Source organism: Pogona vitticeps, chromosome 3, assembly GCF_051106095.1.
Source record: "Pogona vitticeps strain Pit_001003342236 chromosome 3, PviZW2.1, whole genome shotgun sequence".
NCBI lineage: Eukaryota > Metazoa > Chordata > Lepidosauria > Squamata > Agamidae > Pogona > Pogona vitticeps.
Genome location: NC_135785.1, coordinates 75,931,854 through 75,951,739, shown reverse-complemented (window position 1 = coordinate 75,951,739; position 19,886 = coordinate 75,931,854). Strand labels below are relative to the sequence as shown.

At 39.9% G+C, this 19,886-nt stretch overlaps 1 long non-coding RNA gene across 2 annotated transcripts in view; it reads left to right on the top strand.

Annotated features, from left to right (window-relative positions):
• Positions 1-12,777, top strand: part of LOC140705938 (uncharacterized) — a 46,922-nt gene extending 34,145 nt beyond the window's left edge. Inside the window, exons 1-2 of one of the 2 annotated variants that reach the window (XR_012085572.2) lie at positions 1,376-1,429; positions 12,561-12,777. This is a non-coding gene — a long non-coding RNA (uncharacterized LOC140705938). Of the gene's footprint in view, positions 1-1,375; positions 1,430-12,560 lie in introns of those variants that run through there. The other variant, XR_012085571.2, reaches the window with a different exon arrangement.
• The last annotated feature ends 7,109 nt before the right edge of the window (positions 12,778-19,886 follow it).

The following is a 19,886-nucleotide window of genomic DNA, read 5'->3' as shown; positions in this document are numbered from 1 at the left end:
TAAGGGACTATCTCTAACCTTCTATATCTGCCCATCACAAACGCATTTTGCTCCATTAGTTTATATTTAAGGCAAAGGTAAGCAGGAAAAATTGTCAAGAAAATATAGTAGATAATAATTTAATAGCTAAATATTATTTATCTTTCCTGAAGAACTGGACAGGTATTCAGAAAATCACCACCCAAATAATTTATCAGAAGAGTCTTTGTGAAAACTTCTCAGAGTCCTGTTTCCAACTACATGTCAGATAAACCCCTTAAAAAAAGTAACAAAATCATAGGAACACTTGGTTCTTACTTGTTAGAATGATTGTTTAGACTTGTTAGGTCAGTATCATTCATTCAATGAATCTTCAGGACCAAAACCTGCAATCAGGGGGTGGATCCTTGTGATGTCATAGAGGCAGGGCAAGCAATGGTTGAGAGAAGTCCAGGAACCACTTCTGGGCCAGTTGACTGTGGAAATGGGCATAAAGGAATCTGGTTAAATGTTTTCAAGATCTGAGTAGAACTTCAACCAAGTGCCAGAGGAGATCAGTTTTCTGGTGTCTGAGTCTTGCCACCTTTTCCACTAGAACTCACATCACACATAGCCTTTCCTAGAATACATGTGACACATGGGGAGCATGTCAAAGTCCTATACTTGCTGGGGCTTTCTGCAAAGCTTATTGGCAGACCATGGGGACCTTGCCAACCCCCAAAGTTCTACTCTGTTGCTATCAAGAATTGTGCAAAGAAGAGCGTACTGCTGGTTGTAATGCTGGTGCTGCATAATGGATCCAAATACAGGCACTTACCAGCTCTGCTCATTCCCCCCCCCGCCACCCCCAGTTATGACTTTCTGGTGTGCTGGCGATGTGCTGACTTTCTTCTCCTCCAACACTGCTTGCCCTGAGATTTGTCAGTCTATTTGGAGACCCAAAGAACTGGAACACATCTGTTAGACTTCAGCTGAGCATGAACAACCCTAAACATCACTGTCATGTACATGATTTATTTTTATTTTTATTTTATTTTATTGGATTTTTACCCCGCCCATCTAGACCAAAGGTCTACTCTGGGCGGCAATAAAAATGATCATAAAAATGGTCAAATTTTGGCAAATGTGTTAATTTTACTTGGACTTGAGTAAGCTATTTTTCCATAGTACTCTTCCTAGAGTAGTCCAGCCATTGTTATGTTTTAAAGGTAATCACAACATTATTTGGTAAGTGTTTTGTTTGGTGCTTCACTGTCAGGTATCACTTCTAGGAGGGCAATCACTCTGGGAAGCACATTTTCTGGATCTGTTTCTCAAAGTGCCACCTAGGTCTGAGTACTTTCCTTGGCCGTGGTTGCTGTACCAACATAAATGGAAGCATTGCACAGAGACAGGCCCAAGCCAAGGACTCTGAAGGGCTTGGGGCTAACCACTCAACTACAGATGCCTGGTATGTATGCTTCAGGTAGTTCCTTTTTGGGCTCACACAAAAGCTCCATCCTTTTACTAATTTAGTACTATTTATATTGGGCCGATGCCAGCATCTCCTACATGTGCCAATAGATTTATATTACAAAGGGCCTGCAGATTTGACCTCTTTGAGCTAGAAAAATACACATTTCCCTTTCCTCTGAAAGACTTTTCTTCCTTCTACAGTTTGTTTTTCCATCTCTTCCTTCCCATATTTGGAACAGAGCACATTTGCAGAAGGCTAACTTCATTTGCATGTCCCGTCCAATAGTATGTCTGCACCAATGCAAAAACTAGATAATTCTGGCAGTGGTTTTTGTAATACTCATACATTCATTTTTGGTGTGACTTTTCTGTTTTTCTTAGAATGGTGTGGAGAGGACACACCATGAATTAAAGGCTTGATTAACGGCTTCTGGCCTAGGAGGATTTTGAATAAATTATTGCAATGATTTTCAAACCGTTGTGTTCTGAGGTAGCTTTCAGTTGTTGGGCCAGGATGATTACTATATGAATTCCCATGGATCTGCAGATCTTTTCCCAAACACTAAGAATTTACTGTATTAAAAATGAAATGTCTTCATTTTCATTCATGGAGGGATGTGGTTCCTTCATGCAGATGCTCGTGGTATTTATTAGGGCTAAGGGCTTGTCTACACGTTGCAATTAGAATGGGCTGGATTGGGCTAAATAGGGTTGCTAGAGGTCAGGTCTATGTCTGGGATGCCATTTAGTGTGATCCTCACATCCAACTGGCATTTGCATGTCAAATAACCCTATTTGGTCCCGCTCCTTCTGTTGTCAATCTGCCATATTGTGAAGTCTACATAGAACACTTCCTCTGCGCCTCCAGGGAAAAAAAGTATAGGTGTTGCAGCAAAAAATTGTTTTTCACTGCATCACTTATACCCTTTTCTTTTAAAATTAAAAAGATCCTTCAAGAAATGGGAGGAGACAGGAGGGGGCAACAGGGTGATTCCCCCCCCCCCTTTTTTTCTCTTTCTCTTGCCTTCAAGGTCTGACCAAGAATTGGCTCTCAGTTGAAGCCAAATGATCCTGACTCTGTCAGGTCTCCTGGCAGCTGGAATGGAAGTCCTGGTGTGGTTTTAAAATGGCACCCTTTTAAAAACTGCACCAGGTCTTGCATTATGTGACCAAAGTCACTGAAAACATTATTACTATTCTGATTCATTTTGTTCAGAGGCCTGAAATTCAAGATGCATTAAGGAGTGACTTGCCCCTACACGGCAGTGAATGCAAAAGGTGTCTTTACACTTTCAAAACACAGCCATAGCTGATTCAATATAATGACAGCCTCTATTTGATGATGTGAAGCAAGGTGAATTAGTACTTTTGGACTGGTTATGTAACTCCAGAATGTTTCGTTGTGTCCTGGTTGTTGTTGGAAACACAATCCTGACGTTTTCCCATGCTAAGAACGTTGTTTTAGATTTTCTCTCTCTTTATGCACATTATTGCATATATCACATTTGTCACCATTCCACAAGACACTTTGAACTGCCCTCTAATCACTGGAAACCATAATTCCTGGATATTGTAAACCATGCAAACAGAAGATGAAACAAACCCTATTAGGTCACCTAGCCTGTCTTGCTGCCAATTCAAGATTGCCTCCATGGATCTGGATGGGTCACACTGCCAGGACAGACGGTCTGACAAAATGGGAGTCATAATGCTATCTCAAACCGCTGATACTTGGAACAACAACTCAGACTTTGTTTCTTTTTAACCAGATAATGATTCGCTTTCATGTTCATAGCTTACCAGATAGGAAAATTTGTCACACACACATAGGTTATTGTTAGTGAGGGATTCTGCAGAATTTCAAAAGACACTGGCTGCAGCCTTTTCGCTCAGCAAGCCTGCTTCAGACCTATTAAGATCAATGAGATCTGGCAGCCAAACAGTGGCAGAATTGTCGATGTGCCTAGGCACTGGAGTATATTAAGTAATCCATGCTAATTCTGTTCGTTTTAGATTTCTGCACTGTTCCTTAACGAACATTAATATGCAGTTGCCCTTTTAGAATGTTGTGTTTGTTTCTTTACGTACGGTATTAAAATCATATTGCAAATCCCAACAAGACCTGCTGTGTCTCTCCTCCAAGTCTGTTATAAAACTGCTTGTTAAATTTTGTCTGGAGCAGGACTGGATTGAAAGCAGAGGATTAGAGCAAGTGAAAATATAATTGACCCAATTTTGTAGTGATAATAACAGGGAAGCACGGCCTAATCATACTTAGTTTCTTAGTTCATCCCAATTCAACAGTTCTTTCTAGTCTGTTTGTCAAACACTTCCTTCCACCCGCTGGGACATTCTGCTATATATGTTAATAGCATTGAGAATTGCAGTAAAGGCGGTCCTGGTTGCTGTTCAATTAGACGAAAACCGGTGAGGTTTTAGTGCTCTTGTCATTCTGTTCAACATGTGGGTGCCTTTTTGTTTCCTCAGAAAATATAGCATTGCCTTCATCACAGAGGAAGTGTTCCTTTTAAATCTGGAACAAAGAAGTAACAGCACAAATTGAAAAGATGTAGATGTAACTACAAAAGAGCAGATCTTAAAGAGCGCCTTCTTTTTCCCTTATGTGCATTTGTAACTCCTATTCAGCTTAAATGGATCTTGGTATGTGTTCTGAATAGAAATTAAAATATATGTTCTCATTAGATAAATTACTCTTCAAGATTCAGAATTCTTGATCACAAGCACACTGTTACTAATCCATGTGAAAGCAGTGCCTAAGTACAAAGAGGCCGCATGATTGTGGATTATTTTTTTTTTTGGCTCTGTTTCCGTTTATGGTGTTGGTATTCCAGTTTTCACCCATTCTCCAAGGAGCTTCCATTCAAGAGATCCTTACCTGCTTCCCATCTGGTCACTAACTGGGTCTGGATCCTATTAGCTTTCAGGATGGAGCAATTCCAAGCACCTGTAGACCCCTCTAATAGTTTGCAAATTGTTGAAGCTGGGGATCATCTGGGTAATCATTTTATTATTATGTAACACTCCAGCATAGGTGATAAGTATCAAGCAAATATGATTATCAATAAGCACAGCTTCTTTGATAGGTCTGAAAAACTTTAGAGGCATTAACAGAGGAAGAAAAAAAGAAAGAAAAGAAACCAACCTAAGAAACATTTTTCTTGCTATGGCACTTTATTTGCCGTAGTATTATAGAATTCCACCGCAAGCTCATCGTGGCTATAATTAAAATTCTATGCAAAGTAATCTGAAGATCATCAGATTCCAGATATTCATATAAAATCTGTTGCTATGGGAGTTGGCATTGAATGGCAAAGTAAGGGGGAGGAAAAAAAATACCTGTAATGTTACATTATGTTTGCCCTGTTCCCACTGGAAAGGCCCTGAAATAAAGTCACCTTTTATCTTTGCTTTCTGAATAAACATAAAACTGGATTTTTAGTGCAAAATCCTGATTTCAAGGTTATTGATGCCAGACTAAATTAATACAGTCTGTGTGATAGCATACAAAATCCCCAGTAAAGCTAGGGATACTCCTGTCTTTTGAATGCTTGACATTTGTTTTTCATCATGAACTTAAAGGTCACCAGCTACAGATGAATCAGGATACCTGCCTGAGTTTACATTTACATGCATTTTATTTTATTCCCAGGAGTGCCTTTCTGCCCCTTCTTTAATGAAATCCATCACTCGGATAAAACTGTATCCTCTTATTATCTAGACTAGATAAACTAGAAGAGTTGTCAACATACGGACTTTAAGAACAAACAAGAATTACTTTTTTAAAACTCCCAGTCCACTGTAGTAAAGCATGCTAAGCAATATCCTCTAGCCTATTGCTTTTTTTTCTTGTTCTGATTGCTCCAGCTAAACAATTCTATTCACTAGCGCTTACCTTTTTTTCCTCTTTTCTGAAAGTCATCATTCCTAATATCACTGATAGATAAATTTATTATTATGCCTTCATCCTAGTCTTAGAAGTCTATTTGTTTAGACAAGTAACATTCCTCTTCTCCCAAACTGATACTCAGTGTGTTACACATACATACACACACACACATCAACAACAACCTATAAAAACAAAAAAAAGTAACATACAACTGGGGCAAGCCAGAAGTGTTATTACTTTTAGAAAATTCCACCACACGATTCAAACAGAGATAAATATTGCATAATATAGAGAAGTGCTTTGCCCTTTTCTGCGTGGAAGTTTGTTTCCATTCTCCAGCTATCCTCCCCAGTTTCCTCTAGACATGTGACTGCTGATTTTCTTTCTTTCTTTTTAGCAAAACCAAATAACATAAAAACAACACAACCCAAAAATACCTGTGGAGCTGATAGAGCATGATGCATTCATTTTCCTTGATTTTGTAGTGAGGGAAAAGGCTAGCATGAATAATTCAAAAATAATGCTGAGACTGTTAAGATTTAGTACTGGAGAGGTCATTGCAGTTGGGAGAATGAGCTAGGAGACTATTACTATTCCACGATCTTTGAATCTCAAGGTGACATCATTATTATTTCTCTATACTATAATGTGGTGCTGCAACCAACTTATTGCCATGTTTCTCTCGTAGGGTAGAAAGATCAATTACATACAGACCTCAAAATGTGAACTATAAGCATAGTATCCAATAAAACTGTCATTAACAGTCACCACAATTTTAGCGGTATGCTTCCAGGTCAAGCTGTTTTAAAAATGATAACTGACATTGAAAGGTTGAATAAAGAGCACTCATCCTAAAGGGAACAGTTTTTAAAGCCAAATAAACTGTTTCATTAACACATAATGTTAATCCTTTCCTGGACAATTGGTCTGTGTGTGGTCTGCTTTTTTAAAAATATAGATCTCATAGATGTCCGTATGTTGTTAACAGAGGTTAACATAGTATGCTCTTGAAAAATAGTTACATAATTTTAGGTCGGCAAAGATCCCAATAAAGAAGCCATGTCCTGTCTGTCTGTATTCGGAAATAAGTCTGATAGGAACAATGGATCTTACTCCCAGGTAACTGTGTATACAATAACAGCTGCCTTTCAAAACTTGGAATGGTTCTGTTTTTGGACTACAGCTCCAGAATCTTAGAGTCAGCATTACCGCTGCCTGTTCTAGCTGGAGGATTTTCAGATTTGTGGTCCAAAAATGAACTTTTTCATTTATACTCGGAGCTCATGTCACTCGGGGTTCTGTGTATCAATGAGTCCCTTCAGCAACATTTAGGAAAGAAACAGAACTGTGCTTAGCTATTGCTTAACTAAAAGTAGCTAGCTTTCAAAATAATTAAAGCATACACATGCATGCACACACCTATTCAAAAAGATAGAATATCTCCGCAGAAATATTTGCCTATTTCAGCATTCTCATTCTCTACTTAGTTAACTATTCTGAACTCTATGTTACAAATCCAGTGGCCTGATAACTCTTTCCTCATGGTACAGCCCTATTAGAAGTGGCTCATATGGGGTGTGTGTGTGTGCACTCTTCCTGAAAGAGGCAAACCGGGGTCTCCCTTCTCCGCCTGCTCAGAACACAAGCTGCTGCTGAGTCCGCATTAGTGTAAGGAATATTGCAGAGCTAGATCAAGATATTTTATGGCCTGAAATCATTAAAATAGGAATTCTCTCCCATGATTCTTTATACTGTACAGATTCACACCAGAATGACATTGACTCTTTCTTTGACACAGCTAGTAGGACAATGGAGGTCTGTTGCATCTGAAGGTAGGAAGGTAATTCAGGAAGCACAGAGCTAGCTATACAGCGTGTCTAGGTATTCTCCCCATACCTTTCTTTTTCTCCCTCCATATTGACAGCTTGACGGGACCACCTCACATTGCCTAAAAGTAGGTCCAGCCCTGGCACACCCAACTGGCACCCTTCTCCTGGTGGTGGTACACTTTTAGTGGGAATATCCATGTCATTGGGGAACTAGATGTATGGTTGGTTTTGCCACCCCGTGTGCAACTTCTAAAGAGACCACACATCTTAGAGGGAGGTGCATCAGTTCTTAACCAAACTCTTATTCCTTTCTGTACCTCAAGGGCACTTCTTTGTATCTGCACCAGTGAATTTCCCACCACAGCTCTTTGGCATTTTATTTTCATAACAAGTTATATGTATGGGGATGAAATTTCCATCTCATTCAAGACAGGGAAAAAAAAGAGTTAGGCCACTGTTACATAGCCAGAGATAAACCTATGATATAGTAACAGAAAGAAAGTCAATTTCCAGCTGCTTCAACTGTCCCATGTAAATGCCAATGAACTGCTACTAACATTTTTTTTTCTGAACTGAAACATACGGGAGTATAACCCATGCCTGTGTATATATATAAAAAATAGATTTGATCTTTGACTTTCTAGTATAACCTTATTATGACATTGCAGAATTAAAGACATGAGACAATCTGATGAACAAACTAGATTATTCCACTTGAAAAACCAAAGCACAGAGGCAAAGAAACTTGGGTCTTACCTTATGTTGTCTTACAGTAGAGTAGTGCTCCCTAGTGTGGTTCAGCTCTTGTACGAGATTTGCAGATATTCCTATAAATCACAGATTGTCTTCTCAAATGTTTATCTTTCCTTACATCAGAGAACACACTGTCTTGCAGAATCCAAATTCTAATGGTGTAACCCATGCGATATACAATTCCTGTGTAAAATAGGTCATACCATATATCATGACATGCTGAGAAAAGGAGAGGGAGCATGGAATCACCAGCTGGGAGTGAAACTGACCAAAGACATTTTGACTAGAATGGCACTTCTAGGCTTGTAATGGCAGGAGACACAAACATAGGAGGGCGAGAAGGCGAAGGAGCATGGAAGGCACACCAGTGAGTGACAAACTCCACAGACAAAATTTACACCGACAGGGACATACACATATGTGAAGACCCATGTCTCCATGTGTGTCATGTAGTCGCCATTTTAAAAATTGATTTCCAACAGCTAAACTCAATTCAAATATAGTTTTTCCCCCATGTGTGACCACGCTCTGGGGCTATCTAATTTAGCAACAGTCACCAATGCTTAGAGTTCACAGGACACTGTCCCGCATGCTTGTTAGATGGGCCTCTGAAATTGCTGGTAATTTTAAGGTGGCCTGTCTTGAAGGTCTTAACATTTTGCCAAGTACTTAAAGACAGGTGGTCCTTTAGCCAGGTCCCAAGTTGCTTAAGGCTTTTAAGGTTAACACCAACACCTTCAACTGGGACCCAGTAAGTAATTGATAACCGATGCAATTCTTTCGTTATGGGTCATACAATTGTGACAGGATGCACCAGTTAACAAGCCAACTGCCACATATTGCAGCAGCAGAAGATCCCAGACACTTTTCAAGGGTAGCACTGAATACATTGCAGCAGACAAAATATGATATAATTAAGGCATGGGTGACTGTTACTGACGCTGATTGACTCAGGTGCTGATGCACTAAGTGGAGTTGTGAAAAGGTTCATCACTGGATGATGACAGTCTGCAATGTTTGTGGCTTTCTACCTTTTCAGTGGACAAATAAGAATAAGATATTGAGATGTTATAACTCAGAAAAGGAAGAGAAGAGGAAAGTAGAACAAGTAGGTGGCAAGCTGCACATCTTAAAGTACTTTATCTATGGCTGTGGGCAGCAGTGACTGGAAAGCATCCTGCAAAACAGGATTAGACAATTTCTGCCCAGATTCATGAATGAAAAATTACAGTCATAGTGTTGTCCAAGGAATAAGCTATATATGAAGTGGAATGTGTGTTCCTGATTAAGTCATTTTTCATCCCAAAATGGGATTACCTCAGAAATTTGTGCCTCAGCATTCAGATATGCAAATTATACTTGTGGTCAACTTTGAGTGACAAAACAAAGCCCACCCAATACACGGTACATAGGTGAGGAAAATCCTGAACAGTGACAAATGTGGGGGAACATTTCTGCTAAACGTGTGAGAAATGTTTTGTCTACTTTGATTCTAAGTCTCCGTAGATAGAAGGAAAATGGGAAAAAATATCCTCAAAGTGCTTAGCAAAAGGATAACAGCAGACACCTGAGACATTTGTCAGATCAGAACTCAATGAAATTGAAGAATGCCATGAACCACACAGAAGAGCGCCATTGGGTGTCCCACTTAAGGGAGACCAAATCTGCTTCATTTTCTCCCACATTAACATTTCACAAACATTGGTAAATTCCTATCAAAATGGCATGAAATCCTCATCTCCAGGGAATTGGGCAAATTTATCAGTTTCACTTTCTCCCAAATAGGAATTTTGCAAATGTCAGTAAATCCTGGAATCTACTTTCATAGGTCAACATCCTATTAAGAAAAGGGCAATGGCAGAGTAGATTTTCCCCTGGCAGATGCTCCTTTGTATGACTTCCTGCCTGATCTAGCAGCCAGCAATTACACAAACAGGAGCCTGTAAGACAGAGGAAAAATATGTACTGTATACATTACCTTCCACCCTGCATTCGTTCAGTAGGCTCCTGGCCACATTCACGGTACAATCCAAGCAAACCTGTGTCACCGCCTTAGAACTGTGCATGAGGTTTATTTCAATCAAGATATTCATGCAGGATCCATAACTCTTCCATTGGCATCAATGGGAGATCAGTGGCTTAATTCCAGTCAGTACATACACAAATGACTAACATCTGTGGCCATAAGAGGCATTTTAATATCTGCAACCAATATTGGTAATGTTTTAATGCCATGCTTAATGTTATGGAGTCAGATGAATACAAATCACCCCAAAAAACTAACTTTAATCTATAATCAGAGGACTAAAAATATTCCACATTTTGGATTTTTTTTTCCATTCCACATACTTAGGAGGACTTATGTATTTCAAACAAAAAGTAGTCTAAAGTTGTATTGATGCAATGTCTTATTAAGCTCCATAAAAATATTCCCAGAACTAATTTTTAATTAATATAGTTCATGGAAAACTTATAAAAGATTCATATATAAGATAAAGAAGAAATAAACATCTTCACTATCTTGTCATTTATTCCTTTTCTTTATGAAACATCTCTTTTTATGTTATCACTGTGACAAAACCAAGGCTTATGAAAAAAAAATCTTCTGTTTATGTTGTGTGGTGGGGTTTTTTTTGCCAAATCTGTCAATTTTTGACACTGCAATTTTTAAAAATTAAGTTCTACTTCAAAAATTTGTCATCTAGCTTTAAAACAGTAGGGATGTATGGTGTTTCATCCGAATGTCTCCATCCAACACAAATGCTGCCAGAAGCATCCTTAGAGTTAGCACCTGCAAGAGTAGGCCCACTGAATAAATGAGAAGTATTAAGTTGACACATCTGTAAGGTCCATTAATTCAGTAGGTCTCCTCCACTTGGAATATAACAAGTAGAGGAGACCGACTGATTTGGTCCTAATGCCCTAAGTAGAACACTGGATTTGTTGGATTTTTCAGGGATCCGTTTTTTTCTCATTGCAACATCCAGCAGGGTTCTCCAATCTACAGGGGGCTGAAGGGTCTACTCTGGGGGCAAAGGGGTGGGGAAATCTGCTTCCATCTGTGTACATCAAGATTTGGATCAAATCCGCCATTTGAAAGATGGCCTGGAAGTTGTGTAGTAGCAGCCAAAGAGCTAATGACATCCCATGAATGTAGTCTCTTTGTTTGTTTTAAATTTAATCAAAAACACCTCTGGGTGTTCCTTAATGTGTGTGTGTGTGTGTGTGTGTGTGTGTGTGTGTGTGTGTGTGTGTGTGTGTGTGTGTGTGTGTGTGTGTGTGTGTGTGTGAGAGAGAGAGAGAGAGAGAGAGAGAGAGAGAGAGAGAGAATGATTGATTCAAAGCTCAGGTGCAAGACAGGGTCAGGAAAGGAACATTACTGTATATAGTGAGCACTTGATGATAAATTTGTGGTTTGAAGGATCGTTTTATGATGCATTTCCTATTTTGTTATCAGGGGAAGTATGATGTGTGACATGCAAGTGATCACAGTGTTTTGGAGCAATGTTCTGTGATGGGCTTTTCATAAAAATTAGCTGACAATGTCATGAGTATACAAGTAAATTTATAGCTTTCATACTGGACTGCCATTCCCACTGCAATTTCCAATCACTTGGGTTTTTTATTAAGTTTATTGTTCTTTTATTGTTCAGCAGAGTGTAAGCAGCAGTGAGATTACAAATAAATGTAAGTTTCACTGGGTAGGAAGTCAAGCTTGTAGAATTAGAGAAAGAAACAAGTGAAGGAAGGCACAAATTAATTTGAATCATTTGTGATAGGAAAACTCCCCCATCCTTGTGTTTCTTGTCAAATACATATACTGTCTGCAGCAGCTGACATGCTGCTCATGTTCATACTGAAGGGGGGGAAATCTGAAAACAAAGCATCATTTGTACTAAAAAAAGAAAAAGAAGGGGGGGGAAAAGAAGAAGGATTGACGGCGCTTTTGACTTCTGTGCAAGGATCTGTCATTTATGTTTCCCCAGATCACTTTCAAAATTCGTCATTTCTGGTTTCTCACACTGGCGTTTGCTTTGCTCGCAGCAAACCAGAAACCAACAAGTGAAGGGCATTGAACTTTCTTGGTGTAGCGTCATTCTGATAATATCTCCAGCTTGAAACCTTCAGCATTTATTTCTGCTTTATTTATTTATTTCTGCTTATTTCCCCCCCCCCCCTCAAAGAATGAATGCTTTATCATTTTGGTTAATATCCCAAGCAGCCGAGCAGAAAATCAAACACATAGCTTTTAATGACATATTTTCAACCACAAGTTAGTAAATGACAAAAAAAAACACCAAAAACCTTCCCCAAAAATAAAAATGTGTGTTTTGCGCACTTACACAGGAAAAAATAATTAAAATTTCTGTTCCTTTCTTGTTATTACTGCATTGGCGTTCACTAAAAATGAATGCTGTTTTTCTGGACAAACAGACAATAGCCAGTATCCACCAGCAAATCGATTTGCTACATGGTTTGTGCTATTACTTAAGTTATAAATAAAATGATTTTTCCCAGATGGCTCCCTGATGGCCCTGCAATCTTCCCAGCACCACAAACAGCTTTTCATCCTTGCTGTAACTCCCCCCTGACTTCCTTGATCCACTAGCACCTACTGCTTTGTTCCTCCTTTGCAGATTTGCTGAAATCTTTCCCCAAATGGTAACGCTAGACTGCCAAGCAAACAGCATCAGAAAGAAGTTTGGACACAGATAATTCGGGAACCAAAGATTCCTAATAGGATTCCGTTCTGAAAAGCTCTGCAGCAGCTGATAGAAATTTCCCCGCTCGGCAATGTTGTGACTGAATGCCTTTTGGTAGGTTTCTTCAATCCTGCACTGTCCACCACAAAAATGAAGCATACAAGAGACCAATAATGAAAATAAAATTATGCATGGCATGGAGAAAGTAAACAAGGAGAGGTTTTTTTGTTTGTTTGTTTGTTTTTGTCCTTTCTTCCTAATTCCAGAACCTGGAGTTATGCATTGAAGCTGATTAGTGGAGATTCAGGACAGATTAAAGAAAGTGCTTCTTCCCAGCATGTGTGGAACTTGTCATATTCTGTACCACATGATGCAATCATAGTCACTGTATAGGATGGCTTTAAAAGGAGATTAGGCAAAGCCTTAGAAGATCATGCTATTTATTAAGCACTATAGTGTTATGGCAGCTATGTATTTATTTCCTACAGGAAATATATCCCCAATATTGGAGGCATATGTTCTTACCTACGTCAAGGCTTCATATAGACTGTTGACTGCTACTGAGAACAGACTGCCAGACTTAGTGAGACTTTGAACTGATGATGCACAACCTTGTGTTCCTGTGTTGTTCTCAAAAGACAAGGGAAACTGTGCTAGCAACGTCCAAGCTAGCAATACACATGCCCCCCCTCTCTCTCATTTTCTGTCAGACACACACATTTATATCCCACCTTATCAGAGGAATTTGCCTGAGGTGTCCAAATATAATTCTTAAAATCATAACATAAAATCAGAGCAGATTATTAGTATGAAAAATTATATCATTAAATCAGCAGGCAATTAAGCCAATGACCAAGAATAAGGTTGCCAGATCAATAACATCTAATTCCCTCAGAAATACCCCAGTGTGGGCCCTTGTGATGTCACAGAGGTAGGACAAGAAAGGGTTTGGAAGGAACTCTTTTTTGCACTGCTGTCATTAGGGCTTGTGCCACAAGAAGGTTCATTGGTTGCAACATTGGTGCTGTATTCCTCTTCAAATGAGTCTGTCATTTTATCTCTTCTTTATAAGTCTTCAGTATACTGTTTTCATCTTACCTTTATTTAATCTTGGTCATATACTGTGCTTGTTGGTCTTTTAGCATTCCTAATCTAGGCTTAAATTTCCCCTTGATTTCTTGGATCTTCTGGAAGAGAATTCTTGGGGTTTCCCCCCCTTTCATTGTTCTCTTCTATTTCTTTGCACGGCTTGTTATAGCAGTTCTCTTTGTGTCTATGTCACAACCACTGAAAAACTGCATTCAAAGTTCTGAGCCTACTTCTATCACTTTTACTTTGCTTCATGTCTGTCTTTTACAATGTTAGGTAATTTTTTTGTCCTCCATCTAGGTTTTTCTTTTCTATTTACTACAGCAATTGTCTTTTTGCATGCTCCCTTAATGATATATCTGGCTTCAATCCACAGTTCTTCTTGTTCACAGTCAACTGAGTTTAGTAATGTCAATCTGATCTTTATGTGGACTTCAAATTCATCAGGAAAGTCGTTTAGATTGTGTTTTGGTACTACAATTCTTTTAGTGTTCTTTTTCAGCTTTACTCTAATGTTGGATATTAACAGTTCACTATCAGTATCATAATATCAGTATCATATCAAATAATTAAAGCAATATACTCGAAGCAAGAAGCCAAGATTAAGGTCAATGGGAACCTAACGGAGAGTATATCGATTGAACAAGGCACAAGACAGGGTTGTCCGTTATCTCCTCTTTTATTTATATTAACGCTGGAAGTCCTAAATAGACAGATAAGAGCTAATGAAAGAATCAAAGGACTTAAAATTAGAGGCGAAGAATTTAAGGTACAAGTGTATGCAGATAACCTGGTAATAATACTTGAGAATCCTCAGGGAGACCTAGAAGAATTATTGAAAATCATAGAAGAGTATGGACAAGTGGCTGGTCTCCAAATCAATCATCAAAAAACAAAAGTCATGATTAAAAACATAAATAAAGAAGAAGCTGGAAAACTGCTGAGAGAAATTAATTTTGAAGTAGTACAAAAAATTAAATATCTAGGAGTCGTCATCACCAAAAAACCTAGCAACCTAATGAAAGAGAACTACCTTAGAATACAGAAGGAAATTCAGAAGAACTTGGAAGATTGGAGTAACCTTCAGCTATCATTAATGGGAAGAATTGCAACGATAAAGATGATGATTTTGCCTAAATTACTATTTCTTTTCCAAAACCTACCAATATTATTGAACTTTAAATATTTTAAAGAACTGGATCGTCTGATAACCAAATTTACATGGAAGACTAAGAAACCAAGAATAAAACTCAAGCTGTTACAGGACTTGAAAGAAAGGGGAGGGGTAGGACTCCCAAATTGGTTATTATATTATAAGGCGTGTGCAATGACATGGATAAAAGAATGGATAACCCTGGGAAACCAAAGACTACTGAAACTAGAAGGGCATGACCTAAGCATGGGTTGGCACGCATATGTGTGGTATGGGAAAGATAAGGAACAATCACGTTTTATGGAACATATTGTAAGGAAAGCATTGAATCTAGTGTGGCATAAATTCCGAGCACAAACATATAAGAGAACCTCATTATGGGTAGCCCCCATAGAAACCTTTACAATGAAAATGTTGAATCCAAAAGGGATGATGTTAACATACAAAGAGTTACTTAATAGAGAACAAAACTTAAAAAGTAAGCAAGAACTAGAGGAATTAGGGGTGGCATCAGATTGGTGGTCATTGAATAAATTAGAATCAAGATATAGAAAAGATGGAAATTTGGGTTTTTTTGAAGGTGAAGTACAGGTAGATAAACTCTGGATTTATTCTGATGAGAAAATAATAAAGAAAATGTACACATATTTATTGGAATATGAATTGGAAGATGAAAGGGTAAAGGAAACAATGATAAAATGGGCAAGGGATTTCGGTTATAACATTGATATTGATCACTGGACGATGATGTGGAAAGACTGTTATAAAATGATTAAGCCAGTAAATCTAAGAGAAAATGTCCTTAAAATGTTTTACAGATGGCATTATACTCCTATAAAACGGGCAAAAATGTCAGAAGGTGGTAGCAATATCTGTTGGAAATGTAAAAAAAAGGTGGGAACTTTCTATCATATGTGGTGCTCATGTGAAAAAGCTAGGGGCTATTGGTTACAGGTGTAGGAAATGATAAGAGGAATTATTCAAAAGAAATTAAATTTGAGACCTGAAATAGCATTATTAAACATTATCCCAGAAATTACTGACAAGAAAATCAAATATTGTTTGATGTATATTTTAATGGCAGCTAGGTTACTCTGGGCCCAAAAATGGAAACGTGAAGATGTACCTACAATGGAGGAGCTCCTGAAGAAGATGCTGGACATTATAGAACTGGATACATTATCAGAAGTGCTACGAGATCAACCGAGAGACTATGCAAAACAAAGTTGGAACTTAATACATGCTTGGGCCCAGGGTCAGACCTGAGATAGGGTAAAATGATTGATGGGTTTTGTTTTCTTCTTAGTTTTTTCTTTTTTTCAATACTCTCTGAAGTCTGGGAAAGCTGGAATGTAATGAGGTCTGTCCCCCCTGTACTCAAAGGGGGGGGAGCGTCTGGGATGTTTGAAATGTAGGTTTAGATATGGGTTGGTAGTTGAAATAATAAATAAATAAATAAATAAATAAATAAATAAATAAATAAATAAATAAATAAATAAATAAATAAATAAATAAATAAATAAATTTAAAAAAATAACAGGAAAAAAAATAATAATTTGCTCCTGGTCTTTTTTTGGAAAGAGAATATAGCTTCTCCATCTCCGGCTTCTAATTATGTAGTCCAATTGATTTCTATATTGACCATTTGGTAATGTCCATGTGTAGAACCATCTGTTTAGTTGCTTCAAATATGTATTTGCAATAAAGAGATTGTTGGCTTCGCAGAAGTCTGTGAGTCATTCTTCTGTTTTGTTTCTATCCCCTAGACCAAATTCTTCAACATTTAGTTCTGCTTTTGAGTCCCTGTCAAATGCATCTTGCATATTAGTGGAACAGAGAGAATGGTCTCTCCTGGAAATCTCAGAGTCTAGAAAGTTTATAAAGGAGAAGTTGGTTTTTCTGGTGATGCAGCATGATCTAGACACAGTATATTGTGAGTGACTGGGAATTTTTTTCTGCATCTTGGAAAAGCCATTCTGTCTCACTAAGGCTGCAGCAAATAATTTAAATTGCAGTCCTGCAGTCAAGCCTCTGCTCATGACCTAAATTTGTTCCAAATGGGCTCAAGTACAAGCTCAAGGTTGACTCAGCCTTCCATCCTTTCAGGGTCAGAAAATTAATATCCAGCTTTCATGCACAATGTCAGCACAAGCCAAACACCAGGATCAAGGGAAGGAGAATGGGGAGAGGACCCATTCTGGAGTTAATTCCAGAAGATGGACGTAACTTGAAATGGTTATAAGTTGAAGCACTATTTCTCATTGAAATGCATTGGAACGTGATTAATCCCCCCAAAATAAAAATAAAAGACCCCCCCGCCAAATAAAAATAAAACACTGCAAGCCCCATAGGAACGCGCTGGGGCTTAAAAACAAAACAAAAGAAAAAATAAGTAATGGAGCAATCCTCATCGGAAGGTGCTGGAGCTGCAAAAAAAGAAAAAAACCACAAAAACAAAAACAAAAAATTAACAGAGCAAGCCCCGAAGGCGCTGGGGCTTAAAAACAAAACAAAACAAAAAAATAAGCAACGGAGCAAACCCCATCGGAAGCTTCTGGGGCTGCACAAACAAAAACAAAAAATAAACAGAGCAAGCCCCGAAGGTGCTAGGGCTTAAAAAAAAAAAAACCAAAACAACAACACAGCACAGAAACATAACTCCCCCCAGCCCAAACCCACCCTGCAAAACCAACCCAGAACAGTTTTTAAAAAGCAGAAAGCAGCACCTTACCTTACCCGGCAGTCCCAAGCTTCCCTGCAAACAAACACACTCATTCAGAAGCAGAAGCCAGGCAGTCCCAAGCCTCCTCCGATGCACTCACTCCAACCATTGGGGCAAAAGAGCTACAAAGAAGCAGCCTCTTCGCCTACCAATGGTTAGCAAACTTGAATTCCCCGCTTGGAAGTCTCTGCAAGGGAAGCATGCAAGACCCATCGGAAATGAGGGGAAAAAAACCCAAAAAGCAACCAAACCAAGACCCATCAGAAATGGGGAGGGGAACCAAAAAACAAACAAACCTCACAAGACCCATCGGAAATGGAAAAAAACACTCCTAAAAGCAACCAAAGCACCCAAGACCATTCAGAAATGAGGGGATAAAACCTCCAAAAAGCAACCAAATTCCCCAAGACCCATCGGAAATGGGGGAAAAAACGAACGAACGAACAAACCCCCAAGACCCATCGGAAATGGGGAAAAAACACTCCTAAAAGCAACCAAACCCCCCAAGGCCCATCAGAAATGGGGGGAAAAACCCCAAACAAAAAAACCCCAAGACCAATTGGAAATGGGGGGAAACCCCAAAAAACAAACAAACCTCCCAAGACCCATCGGAAACAGGGGTAAAGCTCCAAAAAGCAACCAAACCCCTCAACCTATCAGAAATGGGGGGAAAAACCTAAGACCATCACAGCACAGAAACACGCTGCAAAAACAGCCAGAACAATTTTTAAAAAGCAGAAAGCAGCACCTTACCTTACCACGCAGCCTCCTCTGATCGCACACTCTCTAACTGCTGGGGCAAAAGAGCTACAAAGAAGCAGCCTCTTTGCCACCAACAGTTAGCAATTTGAATTTCCCGCCTTTCCCCCCTGCCTTTTTGTGTTCATAACTGGAAGCTTCGGCCACAAGTTGAAGCAAAATTTTGAAGCCAGATCTGGTCATAACTCAAAATGGTTGTATGTCGGGACGTTCGTAAGTCGAGGCACCACTGTACAATCAGCCCCGTCTCACCATTTGAATCAAGGCATGGAGTGGAGCACTGGTGTTAAACTAATTAATTTATTTTAGCACATTCTGTCTTTAAACTCAAGCACTTGGCCTGGAGAAGAATTCCCAGTGGGCTGAGAGTGAGTTTCCCACAAGCCCAAGCATCAACATTAGGCCTGGAACAACACCCAATTGTCATGTCTAGTACAGACTAAGACCATGTGGACTACAAACTTAGAACAGAGGTCGTCAACCCCTGGTCCGCGACCTGGTGCCGGTCAGTGGCCTGAGCCACACCAGGCTGTGAAGACAGACTTCCCGCCTCCCCACATGGACTTCCCTCCCCACAACTGTTTTGTGCACATGCGCATGTGCCAGCGCCGGTGTCAGCGCTCCCTCACCTCTTCACGTGTGCACCCAAGTGCCTGTGCGAAGGGGTGGGCACTCAGGCACTCACAGGGCTGTGTGTTACCAACCTAGCTTGTAACAAATGGAAGCCAGCACCGCTTCTCTGCCTCACGTACCCAAGGGACTGCCTCCCCTCTCCCGCCTTGTGCCGCAAAATACACCCCAGCCAATGAGAAAGAAACGTGTTTTCCTAACATGCCTCCTCTGCAGGGATGACAAGGAGGGAAGAAAAAAAAGAAGAAGCAAAGGCATCGCTTGGGACCTTTCAAGCGCCCACGCTTTCCACACGCTTACCTTTCGTTCCCCTGAAGCAAAAGCAGGAACACAAGCCACCATTTCACCTCAGGAAGGCACCTCCGAGCTGCACGGACACCACATTCCTCAGAGACTCCCCCTTCGTTACCTGGTCAACCACCAGGAGGAGCTGCTGCCACTGCCGCTTCTACTACAGTTGCTACACAGAGTAGTGAAAGCAGCCTTAAAAAAACCCACAACCTGCTTGGCCATCCGGGGGTTGCACATGAAATAGGAGGGAAATCACCTCACAAAGGCTGGCATTCCTCGCCTTTTCTCAGCCGGCGAACCTGACAACTAGGGGTGCCAGGGAAAGGGGACCCTCTTTCCTTCTTTCCCCCCTCCCCTCCCCTTCCACTTTCAGCTCTCCTGCAAGGCCCTTTCTGCAAATGCTCCGCCCCGAATTATGCGGGCGAAAGAGGGAAGTCAGCGGCTCAGAAGCACTGGCGTTCCTAAAGCAAGCAGCCTAAGAAGGAGGGAAAGGGAAAGACTACTGTACCCACCTCGCCCTCCTCCCTCCCTCCTTCCACGTTCTGGTGCTGAAGGGGAGGGGAAGGGGATGGGTGCTCAATAGTTCTTTGTGCAGCAAACCTTCCCCAGCTGGGGC